Source organism: Rhinopithecus roxellana, chromosome 5 (genome assembly GCF_007565055.1).
Source record: "Rhinopithecus roxellana isolate Shanxi Qingling chromosome 5, ASM756505v1, whole genome shotgun sequence".
Classification (NCBI taxonomy): domain Eukaryota; kingdom Metazoa; phylum Chordata; class Mammalia; order Primates; family Cercopithecidae; genus Rhinopithecus; species Rhinopithecus roxellana.
Genome location: NC_044553.1, coordinates 86,873,504 through 86,901,419, shown reverse-complemented (window position 1 = coordinate 86,901,419; position 27,916 = coordinate 86,873,504).

The following is a 27,916-nucleotide window of genomic DNA, read 5'->3' as shown; positions in this document are numbered from 1 at the left end:
TCCAGCTCCCCATCCATCCCACTGAGAGCCACATCCACCACTCAAACCTCTGCATTCACCATTCTTCAAGTCTATGTGTGACCTGATTCTTCCTGGACACTGGACAAAGACCTGGATACTAAGAGGGCATTGAGCTGGTTAACACTTAAGCTGTCCATGGTTGGCAAGGCTAAAAGAGTGCACTGTAACACATGCCCACTTGGGTTTCGAGAGTTGCAGACACTTGCCCTTGGATGCTACCGAGGGGCCAGAGTCCAGGGGAACTTGCCCTGGGTCCTGCACCTGCCCGTCTATGTGCTCCCCATTCGGTAAAGGATTTGAGCACACGTAGTGGCCAAACAGATGAGCCATACCCCGTCACATGTCCTGTGAGGGAGGGCCAGGGAACTTTCCCATTTCAGATGGAAATCCTTAGAAAGACAGCCCCAGCAGCTCCCCAGTGCTTAGAGAAGTACCTGAGGTTTGTGAACAACATGTCACTCTCATGTAACAACTTTGCCTCATCAATGTGAGGCAGAAGGACAACCACTAAAGTTTATCTACACACCAAAAGAATTTAGACTCAGCATTTGTGATACCTTTGCTCCTTCTGTCTGCACCTGAGCAATCAGTATCACTGAAAGGAAGAAAAATTCTCCTCAATTACAGCAAGTGGATTTAACATTTTTCCATCTATCCTCAATTACTCTTATCTCTCCCCTTGTCACCCTGTGACCCAATGGAAAGCAGCCTCTAGGTCCTTACGTGCACACAACCCACCAGCCATTAGGGATATATTAAATTTTGCCTTGACCTTAACTCCACTCTAAATTTGAGAGCCCTTTGGTACCACAGCAAGTTCTAAGTCACCTATCAGGAGTTTCAAAGTTAGATTTTCATCATAGAGAAATTACTCTTTCCTCAGTCAAGATAAAACTCTTCCAATTGGGCCAATGTCTAATTAAAGCTACTCTGATTGCCCCAAAACAGACACTAATTTTAGCCCAACTCAATGTTTTCACCTGCTTAAGCAAAATGCCTGATTGTTGGCAGGTCCCCTGAACTTTAATACTAGTCCAGGGATGTTTTCTGTTTTTCTTTTCCTTGTGCTCCAAGTCTTCCTCCGAGATTTCCCCCAAGTTGTTCCCCTCAACTGAAAATTTGCACTGACTTGGTGACCAACAGTATCAACACCAAAAGATGGGTTTTGAAAGTGCCTACAGGTACTTGACACTTTTTCGAGAAAAATCTGCACAGAAATCTCACCCTCTTGTACTCAACAGAGCAGTGAGCAGCACAAGACCAATCCCGTCCCATGCACTATCAGACTTTTCACTCTGATAGTTGATGTGGCCTCTCTTCGCTCTTTTACTCTATAAGCTAAAGGATCCTTGCCCTAATTTTTCAAGTGACTTGTTTGCCCATATAGAATATTACCTTTGGATCCATCTTTTATCAAACTATGGGTTAAAGCTTTGTTTTCAACGAAGGACAACCCTTCCCTTAGGACAGGGGCCAGGTCTGCCTGATTCACTCTTTTATCCTCACTCCTCTGCATAGCTCCCAATAGGTAGTAAGTGCTTGATAAGTAATTGTGGATTGCAGCAATGAACCAAATCTGACCAGCCAGTCATCACAGAATTATATTACAACAGCAAGTTTTAGCCCATTCAGCATGGTTCAGGCTTCCATAAAAACAACTGTCTTCCCCAAAGCTTTTTCTAAAGCTGTTAATCCGACCCTGTTTAGTGATCATTGTTTCTCTGTGGCCTAAAGACAAGACATGAATATCACTGTTTAGAGTTAATTCTCACCTACCAAACAGAGGAATCAATTAGATATCCTTCCTTCTCTATGTCTTCAAATTTTAAGTAGCTACAAACATGAGCTTTGGTGCCAGACTGCCTGTCTGGATCTTCACTCTGCTACTTATTTAGCTGTCCCCTGGGCAACCCTCTCTATGCCTTAGTTTCCAATCTGTAACATTAAAATGATATTTGTTTATAGTTCATAAGGTTATTGTGAGGCGTAAATGAGTTAACATATACAAGGTATTTAACACTGTGTGTGGTACCATTAAGTGCTCAACAAATAATAGCAATTATTATTATACAACTTTGGCCCAATTCTGTAAAAGTTCTTTAGCTTGAAGTACCCAAAAATACTTGTATCATCCTTGAAAGGAAACTTTTAAAAATCACAATGAGACAGCCAAATGCCTAGGCAAAAAAAACGGGTCCCCAGAGAATCTCCAACCCGCCCCACAAGTGTTTACATCAGATGCTTTTGTGCAGATGAGGGAACCTGCCCAGGGCCTTGTCTGAACATGCCCACATGCTCACTGGGGCAACAGGGTGGAGCCACGGGCAAGCGGGAAGAGCCTGGCTTCTTCCTGTGTGGTGGCCTGGGATTCAATCTGGGAGGTGGGGGGCCTGTCAGCAGGGCTCCATCTTGCTTTGCTGAATTTTTTTTTTCCCCTTTTGCCCAATAAAACCCTAAATTTTCCTGGTCATGTGACAAGAACCCGGTTTTAGGGGTACTAGAGCAAAATTCTGCAACATTATCCCCACCCTCCAAAATAGTTTTCCTTCCAGTACAGATACCTACAGGTAAGTTATTTCCATCAGTCACTGCCCCAGCAGCTGTTGGCCTTTATGGGCTCGCTGAAGCTTCCTGAGGTTGCAGTAACATTTAGAAATACAAAAATTCTTTACTTTCTTTGGAGCTGCTTCTCCAAATCTGTCCCCTTCCTGACATCCACATGTGAGTTCAGACTCCAGGGAGACACCACAGAGAAAGAGGGAGACTTCCCTGCCAGGCCAAGGGCTGGTGGTAGGGAAGAGCCCTTGAGGGCTGGAAGAATGATGCAGGGTGTTAGTCCTGGATTCTGGTGTAGCCCTCCCTAAGATTCCAAGTCCAATCCAATCTAAACTTTACTCAGTGCTCCTGGACGTTTGAAGCTCCTGATAAGAGACTGTTGGCTGCAGAGGAGTTTCTGGGTGAGGGTAAGATTCTTTGTGGCATTTGTTCCCAGGACTGGGAAGCATGTGGTGAGATGCTGAGTTGGGTCTTATTCTCAAATAAAGGATCAACTTCAGGACTAGCCTGGCTCAAGACAAGTTTGGGCCTTCCAGTCCTGCCAAATTAGGAAATGAGAGATGAAGAAAATGTGCTTTTGGGAAGCTAATCTGCCATTTCTGCACAAGATGGACTAGAAAAGAGAGATGTACTGAAGACAAGGATTCCTGTTCAGAAAGGAGATAAGTGGGCCTGCAGCAGGTGGTGCCAACACTGAAAGAGAAAGGAACAGCTAGAAAGACGGTGCCAAGGAAATGCAATGTGAAACATTGGCTGGCCAGCTGGATATGGAGCAGGGAGAAAAGAGAGGTCAGAAACTCCAAGGTTCAAGCCTGGGAGATTAAAGGAATCCCATGACTAGGAAGAGGGCCCGATGATATTGGAGCTGAATGATCAGCTGCTGGGTTTGATGACATCTGCCTGCAAAGATGCAGTCAGTAGCAAGCATGGAGGATCTGGAGGTACAGAAAGCAGTCAGGGCTGAAAACTCAGGTCCTGGAGTGACTCACATCTATTGTGAAGTTGTGAGGATGGGCGTGTTCTCTGAGGGAAATGACACAGAGAGGAAAAAAGCACAGAGTTGCCATCTAAAAACTGAGGAGCTCTCTTGTCAGGGCAGAAGGATGAGTGAGGAAGGGAAGGAGAAGAAGTCTAGGAAGGAAGATGTATGAGTCAGGGTTCTGCAGAGAGACAGAATCAATAAGATGTGTTTGTATAGAAGGGTGGGGGAGAGAGTGATTTATTTTAAGGAACTGGCTTATACAATTATGGAGGCTGGCAAGTTCAAAATCTGCAGATCAGGGAAGAGCCAGTGCTACAGTTCAAGTCTGAAGCCTTCCTGCTGGCAGAGCTCCCCCTTGCTCAGAGGAGGTCAGCTTTTTGGTTTTTTATTTTTTGAAACAGAGTCTCATTCTGTCACCCAGGCTGGAGTGCAGTGGCATGATCTCAGCTCACTGCAACCTCCGCCTCCCGGGTTCAAGCGATTCTCATGCCTCAGTCTCCCGAATAGCTGGGATTATAAGGGTGTGCCACCATACCCAGCTAATTTTAGTATTTTTAGTAGAGACAGGGTTTTACCATGTTGGCTAGGCTGGTTTCAAACCCCTGACCTCAGGTGATCCTCCTGCCTCAGTCTCCCAAAGTGTTGGGATTACAGTTGTCAGCCACCACATCCAGCGGAGGTCAGTTCTATTCACCTGATTAGATGAGGCCTACCTACATTATGAAGGGCAATCTGCTTTATTCAGGGCCTACACATTTCAATGTTAATCTCATACAAAAAAATACTCTCAACAGAAACATCCAGAATAATGTTTGACCAAATGCCTGAGCACTGTGGCCCAGGCACGTTGCTACATAAAATTAACTATCACAAAAGATGAGGACTTGTCCTCAGGGAGGCCAATGGTAGGGTTTAATGGCAATGGAACATGAACACTGTCTCAGAGGCCAAGAGCTATGAAGGAAAGTCCACTGGATTCTGCATCTGAGATTCGTTGGACCACATTTCTCTTCCTACTAAGTGTAAAATACTGGTTAAGAGCATGCATGGGCTTTGGGGCAAAAAATATTCTAAAGCCCATCGTGACTCAGCCATTATTTACTGTGAACCTACACAAATCATACACAAATTACTTTCCCTCTCTGGACCTCAGTTTTCCCATCTCTAAAATAGAAATAACTGTATCTATGAAGAATTTTTTGAGAATTAAATATTTTGGTGTATCTACTACATGCTAACTGATATAGTTCATATTAATATTATCATCACTAACATTCATATTATTATTATCTTGATCATTATCATCTTCATCTGTTCCGTATTCAGAGGACACGATTTAGAGTAGAAGGATTAAAGAGGGAATGGATTAAAGATTAAAGGAGGGATTAAGAAGGGAATGAGGAATACGGAAAAATATGTGCCTGTATTTCATAGCAGACCTAGCATTTCACACTGAAACCCAGTTCTGAGTCTAGAACACTTTTAATTCATTCTCTCTCCTTTTACAAGCAAGGAAACATTTTCAACACTAATACATTTATTTCTCCCAATCTATAGTTCAACAACACAATCAGAAGTATAGAGAAGACTCACTTTCTCCACCCTGCACCTCTGTCACCAGATAAGCATATTCTTAACTCCCATGGCTTAGCCTTGATTGTGATGCTACTTTCCTAGAAAACTTCTAATAAGAACGGGGGTCATAGTGGACCACATCACTTCTTTCTCCCAGCAGTACTGAGGCAAATGAGGAGGGAGCAGGTGTAGATCCTCACTACAAAGAGCAGGCATGGATTCTAGCTCTGAAACATTTTACTCAGGGTTCCCTGACAATCAAACTGCGTTTCATTTCCTCTTTCAGCCCAGTGCAGTAGGGGTTAATGACTTTGTCCTAAGAAACGAAAGGCTCGCATGCAATTAAAATGATCTCAGAAACAAGTCAGGCATGAAGACTGTTCTAGAAATTCTACAATTGAATTTTTTTCATTGACAAACGATCCTGCCATCATTGTAGATAGGGTAACATATCTAATTCCTATAATTCTGTACCTTTAAATGAAGCCTGCAGGAAATGCCTTGATGGAAAGGAAGATCAATGGGACTGAAAAGAACATATTCCACTTCATTCCCCCTCTCTGAATTCAATTTCTCACCAGGTACTCTGATAGCTTCCTTCTTCCACCCCTTCCAGAAGTCAATTCTCATTTATCCAAACCTGAAAAAGACTATGAAGCCAATGGAGTCACCAGACACCTAACTTAGCAAGGGCCCCAATCTTCTTCTCCAAGCAAACCTCTTCCTCTCTGTAATTCACCTTTATGTTCTTCATGTAGCAGAGAAAGAAATAAGCAGGGAAAGCAGAAAGAAAAGAGGTAGAGAGGGCACTGCAAGGCCCAGAGAGTTCACAAACAAAAGAACTTGCCTCAGTATTACGAAGCACTAACCACACTTGCTTTATGCTTAAATCAGACTTGATGTGGCTCTTCTGAACAAGCACCAGCATCCACATCATTCACTTGGCAGCATTATCTATGGCCTATTATGTGACAGACACAATGCCACACACTGGGGGATGCCAGTATGAAGACAACACATGGTCCTGGAATGTAACATTACTCATGGTGTCACCTTGGGCAAGTTATTTAATCTCCCTGTGACTCCATTTTCTCATCTGTAAATGGGGATAATAATAAGCTCTATCTCAAAGATTGTGATAAGAATTAAATGTATTATTACATATAAATCACTTAGTGCTAGGGTAGAGATATCATCACAGGAAGATAGGATACTTGAGAATTCCACCTGGACCTTCACACAGACAATGATCCTTGGGCTGGGCTTTATAAAAAATTGTTTAAGGTTTTAAGAAAAGTGTAAAAGAGATGGGAAGGTCATGCTGGAGGATAGGCCAGCATGAACGATGGTTCAGAGGTGAAAATACACACATTTCTTGGATGGTGTGAGGCTGGAGTGTGGAGGGAGTTGTGAAGGGGAAACTGCTGGAACCTCAGGCCTCCTCTCCCAGGCTCTGCAGGGCCTGTGTACCCGAGGGAGGAGCCTGTCCAGATGATCTACAGAGCTCCTGCTGCAAGGAGGAAGCAGTCCTTAACTGCCTCCAAGGAAGAGTGGCTCTGGACAAAGAGATGGAGCATTTCCTGTCTGTTCCTGTGACTTACCCACTGAGGGGGCAGGAAGGACAGAAGGGATGTTTGCCCTGAGATGGGTTCAGTTAAATTCAAGTTTCCAGTAATTCTAATCCTTGACCAAATTTCTGTGAGTGAAATCTTCTGCTCTAGAATCTTCCCTCCTTTTGGGCACCGCCTTCACAAGCACAAACTACTGACAGGCTTTCCTCTGCTCTTGCTTTCCAGAGTTCCTAGAACTCTGAGGAAGGAGCAGCCCAGGTGAGGCAGAGCTGGGAAGGCCATGAGGTGCAGAGGTGACCTCAGTAGCCACTGTCTCTGCCCTCTTGTAGGGAGCCAGACTCTCAGCAGGTGGAGGAGACAGAGAGCAGAGAGAAAGAGGCAGACAGAGACAGAAACAGAGATGGAGGGAGAGTCTGAGTGTGTTGGCCGTCTTCTGTGCTCCATCTTACACTGCCATGACAACCAGTTTGCAAAGGTGTGACCTGGTGGAAGTAGGAGTGGTTCCTCCCTCACCATCACTCCCAGTGGCCCCCTGTGGAATTTGCAGTCCTTGTCCCATGATCTTATGCTCTGCTGGTTAAAGGTTCCAGGTCCCAAGGGGGAACATGGTTGGAATTCTGCTAGAAGACATGCCTGCTATCTATTCGTTTTAGGCTTCTCCTGCCAGTGAAGAAGTAGGCATGACAAGGAGTTACGTTGTTGGCAGGGGCAATCAGCCCTGATGACCATGAGGAGCCAGGTTGCCGCTCTACAACATGGGGCAGAAAGGAGCGCCTCTGGAACCCAGAGATTCCCTGGGGTGTCTCTCAGGGATTCCTGTGCCCATGATAACCATAAATGGGACATTTGTATACAACTGTGGCCTGGAAAGGCCCAGACCCTTCGGAGATGAAAGTTCAAGCCACCCCACAGGGTAGCAGCCTTGACCCACTAAAATGCTTACTGTGGTGAGGGAATGTAGAAACCAAGGTGGAGGATGACGAATCTTGATTGAGACCTTGGGATCAGTCGTAAGGTCACAGACCACGGCACGTTGCACTAAATCTCATGTCCTCAGGCTTTTTGTAGAGATGACAGATGGCTACACTTTGAAGTCACTGTGGCAAACTTGACTTCATAGGAGGCATTACTAGATCTAAGCATTGCAAGGGGAAGACATCATGGTGTCTTGTCTCATTTCTTCCTGGACTGCTTTTCTTTCCTGCTATTGCTGGGCTAAGCAGCTTTGCACAGCTTTTCTGCCTCAGTTGCAAGCTGCCACCTGAAGTCCTGCTCCAAAGAGAAGAACCACTCAGAACCACAGTGCTGCCACTGCACACTCAGGCATCATCCCAGGGGTCTGGCCACTCCCAATGCCATGCCTTGCCCCACAAAGTCACTCATCTTAACTGACGAGGCTGGTTCAGATGATCTCATTTCAGGGACATTTTCCTGGCTCCCCCTTTCATTTGTCCCAACTCACTCACAGCTGAGCATGCATGGATTAGGATAACAATAATGTTTCTGACAGGAAGTGTATTACTAGAACACTTTAAGAACTCTTGTGTACACACACACACACACACACATGAGTGAAACGTTTTCCTAATATCAAGATTCAAGGCTTTTGTAGTGACTTTGGGTTGTCCCATTTTCTGTAGCAAAGTCTTATACACATACATACACACAAACACACGCACACAGTGTCTTAAACTTAAGTTGATGGAGTGTGAAACTGCATTTCATTTACTACATAATGAAACACCTTAATGATACTCATAGATATAATGCCTTTTCTCTGAACCACTTTTCTTTTTAGTATTTGATGTATGTTATCACCACAATTTTCATCTGTTTTTCAGAAATACTCTACAAAATCTATTTTCCTTGCTGGGAAACTAGACCCAAAGAGCAGGTATCCCTGTCTATGTTATTAGCAAGTATTTTGAGATGTCTTTAGGGATGCATAACTCCACAGAATTGAGAATAGAAAGCCAGGAGACATTGAAAAGATGTCACATCTGTAAGGATACCTCCTGGACTAAGCTTAAATGAACACTACAGAGGGTCTCATCCTCAAAAGGCTTTGCTGGTTATGTAGGACCAAAAAAGTTATACAGCTGAAGCTAATAATAAAGCAAATGACAAGAAACAACTTTTATATTGATCAGGGTTTGTTTTTAAGTTGAAGTGAACAAAATACAACTCAAACTAACTCAAGTAAAAAAGAAATAGGTACTGGGGAGAGGGGACAGTAGGGGAACAGGCTCCTACATACTGAGATCTAGGAACACAAAGGACAGTTATCAGGTCTCTCTCTCTCTCAGCTCTGCTTCTTTCAGTGTGGTGGCCTCATTCTTTCTAATTGAAAAATGATCTTTATTACAGAAAATTCTAAGCATCATTGTGGCAGATCCCGTAAGCCCAGAGAAGGATTCTGATTGGTCCTGCTTCAGTCACATGCCTGCATCTTAGTCCAATCACTGTGGCCTGGAGGATGGGACACCATGATTGGCCAGACTCTGGTCACATGCCCACACCTGTGGCTTAGTGAAGCAGAGCACCAGCAGTAACAGTACCACCAGAACCACATGGAATAGAAAACTGTGCATTTCCCTAAGGAAAGGGAATGCCAGAGAAGGGCAGAAGGGAAACCAGGAAGACAAAACAGTAAATTACCTACCTCAAATCCAATTTACTGGTATTTTTCCTCTTACACTTAACCAAGCAACAATTTCTCCTGGTCCCATAATGGAAAAGAGAGTTTATCTAGATTCATATATACAAGACTGAAAAGTGAAGAGAGACCCAGAGAATGTTCTAAAATCTGCCAGTTAGCATAACCACACAGAGAAATCTTTGCTTCCAGTGGAGGAGCCAAGTTCAAGTCAGAGGTGAGGAATGCCAACAGGAAAGCTCACTTTCTCCGGGGATATTCAGGCCAACACTAGGAAACCACAGCCAAGTCAGGCAGGGCTTGGGGCAGAGCTGCTGACACGTCCACCCCAGCCAATCCAAGGTGCGCGCCTGCCTCATGCAGCCCAGAGTGGCTCCCGGCATTGGCACACAGTGCCCATCACAGGCTGGAGCTCCTTTCCTCCACAGTCTTCCCAACCCCTGACAACCATAACTTAACTACTCCTTCTGGATTCTGCTTTTCCCTTCTTCTTCATCAGACTATGGAAGCTTAGACTTCATAATTTGGCTGAGATTTCAAAAATAGTTTTAAAGAAAGTTATTCCCACCCTGCTAAAGTAATTACATGGTTCTGCCCCCTTAAACACTCAAAGCCCTAATCCGTGTTCTCAAAACTCTGATCTTAATCGCTTTTTCCAGTCTTATCTCCAACTACTTTTCTTCATGAATACTTCCTTCATAAACACTGTACTTTAAATTACTCTCCTTCAATTACGTTTTTACTTCCCAGACCCTGGCCTTTGCTTATGCCATTTCTCTCACTTAGGTGGTTTTTTCTCCATCAGAATTCCAGTCTTTCTTCAAATGTCAACTCAAAAACAGCCCTCCTCATGGAGACTCTTGTGGCCACCTCAGTGGGAAACAGTTGACATCATTGGTATTAGAATCACCGATGTTGGGAACAAGCTCATTTAAGTAGCTTCCAAGTATGAGCTTTCTCTACTTGCCTGTTTAATATTCTGCCATTGCTTTTAGAGAGTTATCTCACCTAACTCCAGCCAGAAATACTAATACGTGCCCTGGGGCTAAAGAAAATATTGCCTTTGGAATTTGTGTAAGAATTTACGATTGAGACCTCTGAATATGCCGTGAAAAATATGAGCCTTACTCTCATGAGCTGAGGGAAGAAAATGTATGTGAATCTATGAATCTCAAAACAACACGTAAAATGTGTAAAGATCTGATGTTACAAGGGTTATTAGTTTGAAATTTGGTGATTTTGCTGCCAGATGTCCATAAACTACACTACCCACTGACAAATACATTTATTAGAAATTTTGCTTACAAAAAGACATGAACTATTTTATCAGGGAATGTAGTATACAAATAGTTTCTAGAAATTGTAAGTCTTGTCACACAGCACACCAGTGGTTAGAGCTTATGAAATATGTAAACAACTTCTAATATATTCTTTTCCCTTATAAAATTGTTTAGTTTATTCTATGAATTTAATACAGGTCTATATTTTAAATTGTCTACCCAAGAGTTTCCTACTTGTTAGAATTCTGTTCTTTGTCACAGCAAGCTGTTTCACATTGATGTGATTGTATGTAGAAGTTTTTTTTTTTTATTGATATATGTCATATTTTATGACATGACTATACCACGTTTATCCATTCTGTTGACAGTGCTTGTTTCCAGTTTGGGGTTACTGTGAACATTCTTGTGCACATCTTCTGTTGGATATGCGAACTCATTTCTCATGGATATATACCTCGGAGCATTGCATCTAGGAGTGCAATTGCTGTGTCATAGGATAGACAAGTATTTAGTTTTAATAGGTATTTCCAAAGCAGTTGAACTGATTTCACTCCCTCCTATAATGTATGAGAGTTCTAATTGTTCCACATCCTCACCAACACTTAGTATTATTAGTTTTGAAAAAAACTTTAGTTATTCTGGTATGTATGGGAATTTGTACTTTCCTAATGAATGTTATTGAACACCTTTTCTTTTTTTTCATTATTATAATACTTTAAGTTCTAGGGTACATGTGCATAATGTGCAGGTTTGTTACATATGTATACTTGTGCCATGTTGGTGTGCTGCACCCATCAACTTGTCAGCACCCATCAACTAGTCCTTTACATCAGGTACAATTCCCAATGCAATCCCTCCCCCCCACATAATAGGTCCTTGTGTGTGATGTTCCCCTTCCCGAGTTCAAGTGATCTCATTGTTCAGTTCCCACCTATGAGTGAGAACATGTGGTGTTTGGTTTTCTGTTCTTGTGATAGTTTGCTAAGAATGATGGTTTCCAGCTGCATCCATGTCCCTACAAAGGACACAAAGGACAAAACAGGATGATCCCTTTTCTATGGCTGCATAGTATTCCATGGTGTATATGTGCCACATTTTCTTAATCCAGTCTGTCATTGATGGACATTTGGGTTGATTCCAAGTCTTTGCTATTGTGAATAGTGCCACAATGAACATATGTGTGCATGTGTCTTTATAGCAGCATGATTTATAATCCTTTGGGTATACACCCAGTAATGGGATGGCTGGGTCATATGGTACTTCTAGTTCTAGATCCTTGAGGAATCGCCATACTGTTTTCCATAATGGTTGAACTAGTTTACAATCCCACCAACAGTGTAAAAGTGTTCCTATTTCTCCACATCCTCTCCAGCACCTGTTGTTTCCTGACTTTTTAATGATTGCCATTCATTCTGGTGTGAGATGGTATCTCATTGTGGTTTTGATTTGCATTTCTCTGATGGCCAGTGATGATGAGCATTTTTTCATGTGTCTGTTGGCTGTATGCATGTCTTCTTTTGAGAAATGTCTGTTCATATCCCTTGCCCACTTTTGATGGGGTTGTTTGTTTTTTTCTTGTAAATTTGTTTGAGTTCTTTGTAGGTTCTGGATATTAGCCCTTTGTCAGATGAGTAGATTGCAAAAATTTTCTCCCATTCTGTAGGTTGCCTGTTCACTCTGATGGTAGTTTCTTTGGCTGTGCAGAAGCTCTTTAGTTTAATTAGATCCCATTTGCCAATTTTGGCCTTTGTTGCCGTTGCTTTTGGTGTTTTAGACATGAAGTCCTTGCCCATGCCTATGTCCTGAATGGTATTACCTAGGTTTTCTTCTAGGGTTTTTATGGTATTAGGTCTAACATTTAAGTCTCTAATCCATCTTGAATTAATTTTCGTATAAGGAGTAAGGAAAGGATCCAGTTTCAGCTTTCTACTTATGGCTAGCCAATTTTCCCAGCACCATTTATTAAATAGGGAATCCTTTCCCCATTTCTTGTTTCTCTCAGGTTTGTCAAAGATCAGATGGCTGTAGATGTGTGGTATTATTTCTGAGGACTCTGTTCTGTTCCATTGGTCTATATCTCTGTTTTGGTACCAGTACCATGCTGTTTTGGTTACTGTAGCCTGGTAGTATAGTTTGAAGTCAGGTAGCGTGATGCCTCCAGCTTTGTTCTTTTGACTTAGGATTGTCTTGGCAATGCGGGCTCTTTTTTGGTTCCATGTGAATTTTAAAGCAGTTTTTTTCAATTCTGTGAAGAAACTCATTGGTTGCTTGATGGGGATGGCATTGAATCTATAAATTACCTTGGGCAGTATGGCCATTTTCACGATATTGATTGTTCCTATCCATGAGCATGGTATGTTCTTCCATTTGTTTGTGTCCTCTTTTATTTCACTGAGCAGTGGTTTGTAGTTCTTGAAGAAGTCCTTTACATCCCTTGTAAGTTGGATTCCTAGGTATTTGATTCTCTTTGAAGCAATTGTGAATGGAAGTTCATTCATGATTTGACTCTCTGTTTGTCTGTTACTGGTGTATAAGAATGCTTGTGATTTTTGCACATTAATTTTGTGTCCTGAGACTTTGCCAAAATTGCTTATCAGCTTAAGGAGATTTTGGGCTGAGATGATGGGGTTTTCCAAATATACAATCATGTCATCTGCAAACAGGGACAATTTGACTTCTTCTTTTCCTAACTGAATACCCTTGATTTCTTTCTCTTGCCTGATTGCCCTAGCCAGAACTTCCAACACTATGTTGAATAGGAGTGGTGAGAGAGGGCATCTCTATCTTGTGCCAGTTTTCAAAGGGAATGCTTCCAGTTTTTGCCCATTCAGTATGATATTGGCTGTGGGTTTGTCATAAATAGCTCTTATTATTTTGAGATACGTTCCATCAATACCGAATTTATTGAGAGTTTTTAGCATGAAGGGCTGTTGAATTTTGTTAAAGGCCTTTTCAGCATCTATTGAGATAATCATGTGGTTTTTGTCTTTGGTTCTGTTTATATGCTGGATTACGTTTATTGATTTGCGTATGTTGAACCAGCCTTGCATCCCAGGGATGAAGCCCACTTGATCATGGTGGATAAGCTTTTTGATGTGCTGCTGGATTCGGTTTGCCAGTATTTTATTGAGGATTTTTGCATCAATGTTCATCAGGGATATTGGTCTAAAATTCTCTTTTTTTGTTGTCTCTCCACCAGGCTTTGGTATCAGGATGATGTTGGCCTCATAAAATGAGTTAGAGAGGATTCCCTCTTTTTCTATTGATTGGAATAGTTTCAGAAGGAATGGTACCAGCTTCTCCTTGTATTTCTGGTAGAATTCAGCTGTGAATCCATCCGGTCTTGGACTTTTTTTGGTTGGTAGGCTATTTATTATTGCCTCAATTTCAGAGCCTGCTATTGGTCTCTTTAGGGATTCAACTTCTTCCTGGTTTAGTCTTGGGAGAGTGTAAGTGTCCAGGAAAGTATCCATTTCTTCTAGATTTTCTAGTTGATTTGCGTAGAGGTGTTTATAGTATTCTCTGATGGTGGTTTGTATTTCTGTGGGGTCGGTGGTGATATCCCCTTTATCTTTTTTTATTGTGTCTATTTGATTCTTCTCTCTTTTCTTCTTTATTAGTCTTGCTAGCAGTCTATCAATTTTGTTGATCTTTTCAAAAAACCAACTCCTGGATTCACTGATTTTTTTGGAGGGTTTTTTGTGTCTCTATCTCCTTCAGTTCTGCTCTGATCTTAGTTATTTCTTGCCTTCTGCTAGCTTTTGAATGTGTTTGCTCTTGCTTCTCTAGTTCTTTTAATTGTGATGTTAGGGTGTCAATTTTAGATCTTTCCGGCTTTCTCTTGTGGCCATTTAGTGCTATAAATTTCCCTCTACACACTGCTTTAAATGTGTCCCAGAGATTCTGGTATGTTGTATCTTTGTTCTCATTGGTTTCAAAGAACATCTCTATTTCTGCCTTCATTTCGTTATGTACCCAGTAGTCATTCAGGAGCAGTTGTTCAGTTTCCATGTAGTTGAGCGGTTTTGATTGAGTTTCTTAGTCCTGAGTTCTAGTTTGATTGCACTGTGGTCTGAGAGAAAGTTTGTTATAATTTCTGTTCTTGTACATTTGCTGAGGAGTGCTTTACTGCCAATTATGTGGTCAATTTTGGAATAAGTGCAATGTGGTGCTGAGAAGAATGTATATTCTGTTGATTTGGTATGGAGAGTTCTGTAGATGTCTATTAGGTCCGCTTGGTGCAGAGATGAGTTCAATTTCTGGATATCCTTGTTAACTTTCTGTCTTGTTGATCTGTCTAATGTTGACAGTGGGGTGTTGAAGTCTCCCATTATTATTGTATGGGAGTCTAAGTCTCTTTGTAAGTCTCTAAGGACTTGCTTTATGTATCTGGGTGCTCCTGTATTGGGTGCATATGTATTTAGGATAGTGAGCTCTTCATTTTGAATTGATCCCTTTACCATTATGTAATGGCCTTCTTTGTCTCTTTTGATCTTTGATGGTTTAAAGTCTGTTTTATCAAAGACTAGGATTGTAACCCCTGCTTTTTTTTGTTCTCCATTTGCTTGGTAGATCTTCCTCCATCCCTTTATTTTGAGCCTATGTGTGTCTCTGCATGGGAGATGGGTCTCCTGAATACAGCAAACTGATGGGTCTTGACTCTTTATCCAGTTTGCCAGTCTGTGTCTTTTAATTGGACCATTTAGTCCGTTTACATTTAAGGTTAATATTGTTATGTGTGAACTTGATCCTGTCATTATGATATTAGCTGGTTATTTTGCTCATTAGTTGATGCAGTTTCTTCCTAGCATCGATGGCCTTTACATTTTGGCATGTTTTTGCAATGGCTGGTACTGGTTGTTCCTTTCCATGTTTAGTGCTTCCTTCAGGATCTCTTGTAGGGCAGGCCTGGTGGTAACAAAATCTCTAAGCATTTGCTTGTCTGTAAAGGATTTTATTTCTCCTTCACTTATGAAACTTAGTTTGGCTGGATATGAAATTCTGGGTTGAAAATTCTTTTCTTTAAGAATGTTGAATATTGGCCCCCACTCTCTTCTGGTTTGTAGAGTTTCTGCTGAGAGATCTGCTGTTAGTCTGATGGGCTTCCCTTTGTGGGTAACCCGACCTTTCTCTCTGACTGCCCTTAACAGTTTTTCCTTCATTTCAACTTTGGTGAATCTGACAATTATGTTTCTTGGAGTTGCTCTTCTCGAGGAGTATCTTTGTGGTGTTCTCTGTATTTCCTGAATTTGAATGTTGGCCTGTCTTACTAGGTTGCGGAAGTTCTCCTGGATGATATCCTGAAGAGTGTTTTCCAACTTGGTTCCATTTTCCCCCTCACTTTCAGGCACCCCAATCAGACGTAGATTTGGTCTTTTCACATAATCCCATACTTCTTGAAGGCTTTGTTCATTTCTTTTTTTCCTCTTTTTTCTTTAGACTTCTCTTCTCACTTCATTTCATTCATTTGATCCTCAATCGCTGATACTCTTTCTTCCAGTTGATCGAGTCGGTTACTGAAGCTTGTGCATTTGTCATGTATTTCTTGTGTCATGGTTTTTATCTCTGTCAGTTCGTTTATGGCCTTGTCTGCATTGATTATTCTAGTTATCCATTCTTCCATTCTTTATTCAAGATTTTTAGTTTCTTTGCGCTGGGTACATAATTCCTCCTTTAGCTCTGAGAAGTTTGATGGACTGAAGCCTTCTTCTCTCAACTTGTCAAAGTCATTCTCTGTCCAGCTTTGATCCATTGCTGGCGATGAGCTGTGTTCCTTTGGAGGGGGAGATGCGCTCTTATTTTTTGAATTTCCAGCTTTTCTGCCTTGCTTTTTCCCCATCTTTGTGGTTTTATCTGCCTTTGGTCTTTGATGATGGTGACGTACTCATGGGGTTTTGGTGTGGGTGTCCTTCCTTTTTGTTAGTTTTCCTTCTAACAGTCAGGACCCTCAGCTGTAGGTCTGTTGGAGATTGCTTGAGGTCCACTCCAGACCCTGTCTGCCTGGATATCATCAGCAGAGGCTGCAGAAGATAGAATATTGCTGAACAGCAAGTGTACCTGTCTGATTCTTGCTTTGGAAGCTTCGTCTCAGGTGCGTACCCCGCTGTGTGAGGTGTGGGGTGTCGGTCTGCCACTAGTGGGGGTGTCTCCCAGTTAGGCTACTCAGGGGTCAGGGACCCACTTGAGCAGGCAGTCTGTCCGTTCTCAGATCTCAGCCTCTGTGTTGGGAGATCCACTGCTCTCTTCAAAGCTGTCAGACAGGGTTGTTTGCATCTGCAGAGGTTTCTGCTGCTTTTTGTTTTTGTTTAGCTGTGCCCTGTCCCCAGAGGTGGAGTCTACAGAGACAGGCAGGCCTCCTTGAGCTGCTATGGGCTCCACCCAGTTCGAGCTTCCCAGCGGCTTTGTTTACCTACTTAAGCCTCAGCAATGGTGGGCGCCCCTCCCCCAGCCTCGCTGCTGCCTTGCTGTTAGATCGCAGACTGCTATGCTAGCAATGAGGGAGGCTCCACAGGCGTGGGACCCTCCCAGCCAGGTGTGGGATATAATATCCTGGTGTGCTGTTTGCTAAGACCCTTGGTAAAGTGCAGTATTGGGGTGGGAGTTACCCGATTTTCCAGGTGTTGTGTGTCTCAGTTCTCCTGGCTAGGAAAAGGGGTTCCCTTCCCCCTTGCACTTCCCAGATGAGGCGATGCCTCGCCCTGCTTCAGCTCTCACTGGTCGGGCTGCAGCAGCTGACCAGCACCAATTGTCTGGCACTGCCTAGTGAGATGAACCTGGTACCTCAGTTTAAAGTGCAGAAATCACCCGTCTTCTGTGTCGCTGGCTCTGGGAGCTGGAGACTGGAGCTGTTCCTATTTGGCCATCTTGCTCTGCCCCCCTGAACACCTTTTCGTATGCTTACTAGACATCTGAATTAATCTTTTATAAAATGTTTGTTATAAAAGATTAATTCAATTTAAAAAAATTGTTTATTTTCTTTTTCTTTGTAGTTCTTTATATAGCTTGGATACAAGATCTTTGTCAGACATTTATATCATGAACATCTTCTTACAGTCTATTGGTTGCTCTATTAGTCAGTGTTCTTTAGAGGGACAGGACTAGCAGAATAGATGTACATATGAAAAGGAGTTTATTAAGGAGCACTGACTCATACAATCACAAGGTGATGTCCAACAATCGGTTGTCCGCAAGCTAAGGAGCGAGGAAGCCAGTCTGAGTCCCAAAACCTTAAAAGTAGGAAAGCTGACAGTGCAGCCTTCAGTCTGGGGCTGAAGGCCCAAGATTCCCTGGCAAACCACTGGTGTAAGTCCTTCAAGAATACAAAAGCTGAAGAACTTGGAATCCAATGCTCAAGGGCAGGAAGCATCCAGCACAGGAGAAAGATGAAAGCCCAAAGACTCAGTCAGTCTAGCCTTTCCACATTCCTCTGACTGCTTTTATACTGGCCTCACTGGCAGGCTTGATTAAGAGCAGGTCTGCCTTTCCCAGCCCACTGACTCAAATATTAATCTCCTTTGGCAACACCTCACACACATACCCAGGAACAATACGTTGTATCCTTCAACCCAATCAAATTGAAACTCAATATTAACCATCACAGTTGCTTAATAACTTTCTTAATGTGATTTGATCAGCAGATATTCTTAATTTAATAAAATCTAATTTATCTTTTTTAAAAATTATAGTCTGGCTTTTACATTTAGATATATGATCTACCTGGAATTATTTTGTGTGTATGGTATGGAGTTCTAGAATTCAGGAAGTTAAATCCCTTCTAAAATTCTGGCACCTTGGCCAGCAAAACTTTGCAATCACACCTTTGATTTAATTAATGCGAGTAAAAGAAAAGTGAGCCTATGCAAAGAGGAACATATGCAAAGTGAGCCAATGCCAAGGTGAAATGCCAAGAGGAACACTCTAGTATTCTCTGCAGCTTGACATATGTTTAAAATACAGTTCTTTTCAAGGGAACTCAGCAAATTGGGGGACATTTTTCACCCATCTTTGATGAAATCATATTTGGGTCTATTGCCATGTTTCTCAGCCTTGGCACTATTGACATTTTGGCTGGATAATTCCTTATTGTGGGCAGCTGTCCCATGCACCCTTGCAGTGTGTTTAGAAGCATTCCTGACCTCCACCCACTAGATGCCAGGAACATTTCACCCTGCAGTTGTAACAACCAAAAAATTAAAGAACACTGGGATTCTCTCCATAAAGCCTGGGGCAAGACCCAGTTTCACTGCTCTGGACAGGCAAACCTGGTCCTCCCTCTTCTCCTTGCCCTTTCCTTGTTGGTAGAATTGGGGTACTATAGCAGCCTCAAAGGATTGTGGAGGGGATTGACCAAGCTGGTTTTGTGAACCCACAAATGGCTACCGCTTTAACTGTAAACCAGTATTCCCATGTAAACAATAAATTAATTTTCCTAACGTCACAGGATAAGTGGCAAAACTGGAATTTGGATATGCGTTAGTTTTACTCGAAAGACTTTTGCTACCACACCTTGCAAATGGATGTATATTTGGGAATGACACTAGGATAGTGGAAAGTCGTATGCACTACCCAGACTATCTATCCCAGGGATGTGTATGTCAGAGGAAGAAACTCTGCTCTCTTGTCTGAATCTATCATTTGAGGGAATACCAGGTGAATGGCTATTACAGTGACCCATAGTCCCTCTGTTGTACAGAGATCTAGGCTGAGTCAGTAGGATCTGGACACAGGGTATAAAGAAGGAGGATTCCTGACCAAAAGAAGCAGCAGAGATAGATGTTCCAGTCTGTGGTTACTTGAAGCCTAGCTTTCCCCATCGCTCTACAGGGCACAGAGAATAGAGAATCTCTCACAAGTCAGTTTCCCAGGAGTTAGCCCTGGAGAGAAACACCTAACAGATGAGCAGACCCAACACAGAGACCATGAAGCAGAAGACGTGTCTCCCACAAGGCCAGATCCACAGGACTTTCACTCATAGTCATCCTTAACAAGTAACAGCAGTGTTATGATGCTGCAACCCTGTAATTTCCATCGTGATCAATGCATATATTGGGGGTCAGAGAAAGGCAGATTGATAACTTCATTTAGAGCAAACCAGTTGAATTCCACTGAGAGATTCATGACTCATCCAAGAAATGTGCAAAGGCTGTCAGAGAGCACTGAGTCTCCTCCCCTGGTGATTTTTACAAGCTTCATCAATTTTTGTCCCACAAAATACTTTAATTTGAATTATTAACATAAAAGTTCTACAATTCTTGGAGTTAAATCCTTTCTAAAATTCTGGCATCTTGGCCAGCAAAACTTTGCCATGACACCTTTGATTTAATTAACATGAATAAAGGAAAAGTGAACCTAGGCAAATGTCAGCTGGTCAGCCGTGACACTTAGAAAAAAAGCCATAAAGACAGCCACTGGCAGTGCCCACGACAGCAGTGTCCTGGAAAGAGAGACACTTAAGTAGTCTGGATTCCCTTGTAGAAAAATCCTTTCAACCATCTTAGCCTCACACTGCTACAGACTTAAGCATTCCTTGTTCTGATTCCATATGTATTGACTGAATAGAAGCTGGAGGAATTAGGTCATGCCACTCCCTCTAGTATATATATTTCAGATCCTTGATTTACATAAAAGGTGAGAAATCACTGGGGCAAAGACTCAAATTGTGGGGTTCAGTTAGAAACAACAAAGCTGGTGGACTTAGCACATGGTGGGACTTGGTGCAGTGGCAAGAAGAGGGTGTAGGATGCCCAGGGACAGCGAAATGTACTTGTGCTTTTCTTCCCTCCCTCTACTCTGCTGCCACAGCACTGAAATTTGCACCTAGTGCTTCTAGTACCCACATAGACTGGTGCTTGGAGACAAATGTCTTTCTTTGTCCTATGTCTGTCTTTTATCATGCTCCAGTTTGGTGGGGAGCAGGAAGACTAGTGAAAGCCAGCTTAAATGAAGCAATAGTGGAGGTGTTGAGACCAAACTCACCACAGGGAAGAAGACTTGAGCTATCATGAGCCCAAGCTAATGCTAAGACCAGATGTTGGGAGGAAATAGTGACTCTTGGCCTTGTGCAGCAACTGACACCAGAATCTACCCTGATCCAGCTCTGCTGGTGTCACATGTGTGCCTTTCGAGACATAGTTTGCATAAATAACTCCGCTCTGGGGCCTTTGCATAACTAAGAAGAAGTATTTATTTACAGCAGGGATAAAGGAGCTTTGGCCTTGAGGCTTGTAGAACTGTCAGGGTTTGAATGTGTGAAGTTTAAGTTTATCCACCTGTGCTAGCTATTAATAAACAGCATTCATGTGGGTACAAGTATAAGCAGCATCCCTGGGTCTCTAAATCTATTGGGAGAAAAGGCTGAGATTCCAGCGGCAAGCAGAGGGCTCACAGACATTAAGATTTGGCTCTCATGGAGACTACATCTTTATTCCTAATCTGACAAAGTCAGAGACACCTGGATTTCAGTGCTTACCAATCCTTCCCCCAGAACTATGTTTAGTCTCTAAGGCATGGGTGATTTCCTTTCCCTGTTTAAAGCCAATCTTCTACTTGTGCACTAGATCTCAACTCTCACTTACCTGAGGATTTTGCTCCAGCAATTCGCTTCCTTCTCTTATATCTTCAGTTTTTCTTTTCCTACTGGATCATTACCATGAGCATGCAGGCATACTATTAATTCTTCTATCTTTAAAGCAAATAAACATTCTCCTAATCCTACTTTTCCTCTAGCTCTGGCCCCATTTCTTTGCTCTCTCTGCTACCAAACTCTTCAAAAGTGCTATGTATTCTAATCAAGCACTTTCCTCTCATTTCTCTCTTAAACCCTTCAATCAGTTTCTTGTCTTTAAAATTGTTCTTATAAAGGTTACCAGTTACCTACACACTCCTAAGTCTAATACTTAATTTTTGTTTTTATCTAATTTGTTTCACCAGCAGCCTTTGGCACGACTCATCATGCCTCTGTTCCCGATTCAGTGTTATTCGCCGGCTCTTTGTTTCTCCTCCTATCGCAGTGATTCCACTTTTAGCTTCCTTTATTATTCTTTCTTTCCTCCCAATGTCTTCTTGGAGTGGACCTTTCCTCTATCCACTCAACTCCCTTGACGATACGATTCAGTCTCATTGTTTTAAATCCCATCTAGTCCTCAATGACTCCCAAATTTACATCTTCAGCCCAGAACTTTCTCCTTAATTCTGGATCCATATGTCCAACTTCCTACTGGACATCTCCACAGTTTCCCTTAACATGTCAAAAACGTAACTCTTGGTTCCTAAACCTGTTTCAAATGCATCATTTCCTACCCTAGTTGATGGCAACTCTTTCAAGTTGCTCAAGTAAAAAACTTTGACTTCATTATTGACTCCAGTGTTTTCCTTACAGTCCCCACATACACTATATCTGGAAATCGCTATATTTCAAAATATAACTGTAATTTGACTACTCGTCACTACTTCCATTGCAACTACATTGGTCTGAACCACCAACATCTCTCTCCTGGATGACTACAATAACCTCCTCATAACTCTCCCTGCCTCTATCTGGGGCCCTTCTAATCTATCTTCAACACAACAGTAAGAGTAGTCCTTTTGTAAATGTGAAAAAATGGTTTAATACTTGAAAATCCATCAATGTAATTAATCACATTCATGGAATAATGAGAAAAACTACATACATAATTATCTCAATAGATGCTGAAAAATTATTTGATAAAATTCTAAACTAGCAAGGCACTGTGACTCACACCTGCAATCCCAGCACTTTGGGAGGCTGAGGTGGGAGGATCACTTGAGTTCCAGGAGTTTGAGACCAGTCTGGGCAACATAGGGAGACCCCCATCTCTACAACTAATTAAAAAAATTAGCTGGGTGTGCTGGTGTGCACCTGTGGTCCCAGCTACTTGGGACGTTAAGGTCGGAGGATCTTCTGAGCCCAGGAGGTCAAGACTACAATGAGCTGTGATTGAGCCACTGCACTCCAGCCTGGACAACAGGGTGAGATAGTCTCAATTTAAAAAAATTAAAAACTAATTTATTATTATGTTCTTTATTTTTGTAGAAATGGGGTTTCACTTTGTTGCCCAGGCTAGTCTTGAACACCTGGCTTCAAGCAATCCTCTTGCCTCAGCCTCCCAAAGTGCTGGTATTATAGGCATGAGCCCCCGAACCCAAGCTAAAACGAATTCTTAGTTTTTAAAAAACTCTCAGTGAACTAGGAATAGAAAGCAACTTCCTTAAAAAATTTACGAAAAAAAGGTATCTACAAAACAAAGAAACAACAACAGCAACAACAAAAAAGTGGACCCAACATGATTTTCAGTGGTGAATTTTGAAATCTTTCTCCTCTAAAGGAGAAAGAAGATAAGGATATCTTGGAACATATAAGGATATGTACTGTCACCATTCTTTTCAACATTGTACTGGAGGTCCTAGCAATGTGATGAGGAAATAATAAGAAATATAATACAAAGTGTAAAGATTAGAAAGGAATCAGTAAGTCTTTTATTCACAGATGATATAATAGTATATGTTGAAATTCCCCCCAAGAATTTGATTTTGATTGGGAAGAATTGAATGTATAAATCAATTTGGCAAAAATTGGCATCTTAACAATATTGAATCTTCCTTTCAATGTACATGTATTAGAATTAATAAGTTAATTGATCAAGACTGCTGGATGCTAAGTGAACATACAAAACAAATTATTGTATTAGCATATATTTGCAAAAAACAATTAGGAAATTAAATGAAAAAATTACCACTTACAATAGCAAAAAATGATAAAATACCTAATACAAAATCTAACAAAAATGTACAAGACCTCTACAGTATAATCTACAAAACATTGCTAAGAAAAATCAAAGAAGACCTAAATAAGTGAAGAAACATTACATGTACATTGAAAGGAAGATTCAATATTGTTAAGATGCCAATTTTTGCCAAATTGATTTATACATTCAATTCTTCCCAATCAAAATCAAAAGAGATTTTCTGGAAATTGACAAAGTGATTCTAAAACTTAAGAAAATGCAAAAATACATTGTCTAAAATAATCGAGACAATGTTGAAAAAGAATAACCAAGTTAGAGGACTTCACACTACCAGATTTCAAGGCCTACCATGAAACTATAGAAATTAGGGCAGCTTGGTACGGGTACAAATGTAAACAAGTAGATCAATGAAACACAATAGAGAGGCCAGAATAGGCCCTCGCCCTCTCCTATATGATCACTTGATTTGCAAAGAAAGAGAGAGCGAGAGAGAAAACAAAAGAAAGGAAGAGAAAGAAAGCCAGCCACTGCAATTCAGTGGAGAAAGAATAGTCTTTCCAAAAAATGATGCTGAAGTAATCAGATAGTCTGTGAAACAAAATTAACTCTGACTTCTACCTCCTACCATGCACATAGACCAATTCTAGGTAGATCATATATCTAAATGTGGAAGCCAGACTGTATTATAAAAGGAAAAAATGATAAATTACATTTTATTAAATTAACAATGTCTGTTGATCAAATCATCAAGAAAGTTATTAAACAACCAATAGACCAGAAGAAGATATTCATGATACAAATGTCTGACAAAGAATTTGTATCCAAAATATATAAAGAACACCTACAAAACAAAATAAATCATTTTTAATGTGCAAAATGCTCAAACAGATATTTTATAAAATATTAATTCAAATGTCTATTAAGCATATGGAAAGGTGTTCAATAACATTACTCATTAGGAAAGTAATACCCACCAGAATGACTAAAATTTTTTTAAAAACCTTATAATACTAAGTGTTGGTGAGGATGTGGAACAATAAGAACTTTCCTACATTACAGAAGGGAGTGAAATCAGTTCAACCACTTTGGAAATACCCATTAAAACTAAACATTTGTCTGCCCTATGACACAACAATTGCATTCCTAGATGCAATACTTCTAGTTATATATCCATGAGAAATGAGTTCATATGTCTGACAGAAGACATGCACAAGAATGTTCACAGTAGCCCCAAATTGGAAATAATAATCCAGCTGTCAACAGAATGGATAAATCGTGGAATAGTCATATCATAAAATACTATACATCAGTAAAAAACAGCAAACTTCTGCTACATACAATCACATCAATGAATCTTGCAGACAAAATGGTGAGCTAAAGTAGTCAGACACAAAAGGCTACATACTGTATGATTCTTTCTACAAAAAAATTGAAGAACAGGCAAAATTAATCTTTGATGATAGGAGTTAAAATAGTGACTGCCTTGGAGAGTGGTGGTAGGGTTATGAATTGAGAAACAAGGGAATCTTGAGTGCTGGAAAGACTCTGTTTTATATCCTGATCTGAATAATGGTTACAAGGGTATGAAAATATTCCTGAAGCTGTAGTTTATTGTAAATTGTACCTCAATCAAAAAGACATTACATAACGCAAGTGCTTACTGAGTAAATATTATATCTGGAATTCAGAGAGGAGGGGAAGTGAATGGGGAGTATATTTATAAAATATTGATGAGTTGATAATTGTAAAATTGGGTAATGGGCACATGAAGGGTTATTATACTATTTTGTCTGCTTTTTTAGCTTAAAAAATAAATAAAAAATTTAAATATAAATTTGTCTACATAATAAAATATTATATAATAATTGACCCTATTATTACACAATATTATAATTACTATGTAATAATATAACAATATATATTATTATATAATTATGTGATAATATTATTTGTCTACATAATGAAAATTAAACACAAAATTAATGAAAAAGTAAGTCAAATTATGTCATCCCTCTGCTTACAACCTTGCCTTGACTTCCATCTCATTTAGAGTAAAAAACCAAAGTCTAAATGACTACGAGTTCCCATGTGCTATGTCCTTATGGCCTCTGCCACCATTATCAGTCCTCACTCACCCATTCCACTGACAATGGTGTTTTCTCTCCTTAGGGCCTTTTCTTAGCCTGTTGTCTCTGTCCAGAATGCTCTCCTAACACATATCTACCCTCCTTCAATCTTTCCTCACATGTTATCTCTCAAGGAGACCATACTGATCACCCTATTCAAAATTGCAATCTACCTCTCTGGAATTCTTGATCCCTTTTACCCTAACATATTTCCCTCCATAGAAGTAATCACTTTCTAACATACTGCATAACTTATTTATTGTTTATTGTCTATCTTCCCCCATCTCTCCTCTAAAATGCAAGCTCCTTAAAAGCAAGTTTCTTTATTTTTTTCATGAAAGTATTCTAAGCACCTAAGCAGTACCGAGGTCCCAAAGCACCTGGCACATAATATGTGCTGAATAAATACTTTTTTAATGAATCAAGAGATGAAGAGTAAATGCCATAAAAATTACTGATTCTGACTTGACCTCCCATGCATCTTGACTACAAGAAGAGAATGTGCTGGTCATTTCACCATGATTCCTTCTGGTGCATATAAAAGTTTCTTGTTAAAATGGCATGTTATTCTTTGATGGTGTATTGAACATGTTGGGCAATGGGCCTGTCATTCTCATTGTTCCCTATGTCTTTTTTTTTTTTTTTTTTTTTTTTTTGAAATGGAGTCTTGCTCTGCCACCCAGGCTGGAGTGCAGTGGCACAATCTCTGCTCACTGCAACCTCCACTTCTCAGGCTCAAGTGATTCTTCTGCCTCAGCCTGTCTGGTAACTAGGATCACAGGCATCTACCACCATGCCCCATTAATTTTTATATTTTTAGCAGAAACAAGATTCATGTTGGCCAGGATGGTTTCAAACTCCTGACCTCAAATTATCCGCCTGTCTCGGCATCCCAAAGTGCTGGGATTACAGGCATGAGCCACTGTGCCCAGCCTGTTCCTTATGTCTTAATGAGAAAGATCTTCAGAGGCCTGGAAAAGGGAGATCTAGGAGTCTCACTGACCTGGCTTTCTCAGTTTCAGTCAGTTTGGCTGTGATTGAACCCACGACACAGAAAAGCCAAAGAATTTGGATCACAAAATACAGAAACCAGTCAGCATGGCGGATGCCTGACCTGAATAGGCTGGGTTGTGTACACGCAGAGAATGAGGCATGAAGCTGTCAGGCAGGGGCCTGTGGCCTTACAGGAACAAGAGGGCAGGCTCCATCCTGACTCCCTACTCCCACTTACAGTGTTTGTTCTCACATGACTCAGGAGGACTCTCTCTCTGGCCCTTCATGCTTGTTGAATCCTTAAAGTAAACCCTCTTTAATCAAGCTTGAGTGACTCTCTGTCTGTTAACAAGGCATCTCTAGGGCACCCAAGCCGTGATATGCATGATCCTTAGGCATCCAAATGGAGGCTAATGAGTGCATCCCAAAACGCTGGTCAAAAATGATCAATACAGACTCCTTGGCTGGATTTTCAGAAATAAGGATACCAATGCAAAAGGTATGAAGTAGAGGCTAGAAATACATGTTTTTTTTTTTTTTTTAACAGTGCTCTAGAATATTCTAATTTGCAAATCAGTTTGGGAAATCAGTATAGGCTACTATTTCCAGATACAGACCCTCAACTCATTTCTACAGAGTAGATGTAGCTCTTTTTCTAATTTAGGACAGAATTTGCATTGCAAATATGATAGGCACGTCTTATTATGCATACCTACACCGTTTCCCTCCCCTGTATGAGTGGTATACCAAAGGGGCAAAAAGTAACCTCAGTAACTCTTAGGATTTCCCTAATAAGTGAGTCTCCTTTTGTGGCAGTATGACCTTGGTCTGTATATGCAAATTCACAGAAATGAAAAAGAGCAAAGCCCTGCTCCTGTTCCCTAAAGGTCACCAAGTCCTACACCAGTGTCACACTGACAGAGGGGTGGGTGGGATGGGGGTTTGTAAATTTTATGACTCATAATAACAGTCCAAGTAATGCAGCTGAGATAAAGGGCTAATCAAATTTCATGCTCCAAGGCATGAGCTGATTACTGCTGGGCCAAGAGGGGATTTATTCCCTGTGGTTCTGACAGGCAAAGGGGGCCAGGAGCACTCTCTGAAGCTTCACACCCTACTGCCCACTTCTAAAAAGGAGGATCCATGAGTCCAGAGTCCTGACACCTACTGGGCCTGTGTTTTCTCAGATCAAAGGCAGAAGGATGGCATGAAGAGAAACCTCAAAGGCAAAAGATTTGTTAAGAAAGATGGACCAGAACTTTGTGGAATGTACCTGGGGACTCCCTAGAGAACTTGTGTGCCAGGGCCTCATCCAACCTAGAGAAGAGAGAGAACCCTGAAGACCTCTGCTCCTTTCCATTGGTGTCTTATTCTGTCTGTGAAATTAGGATA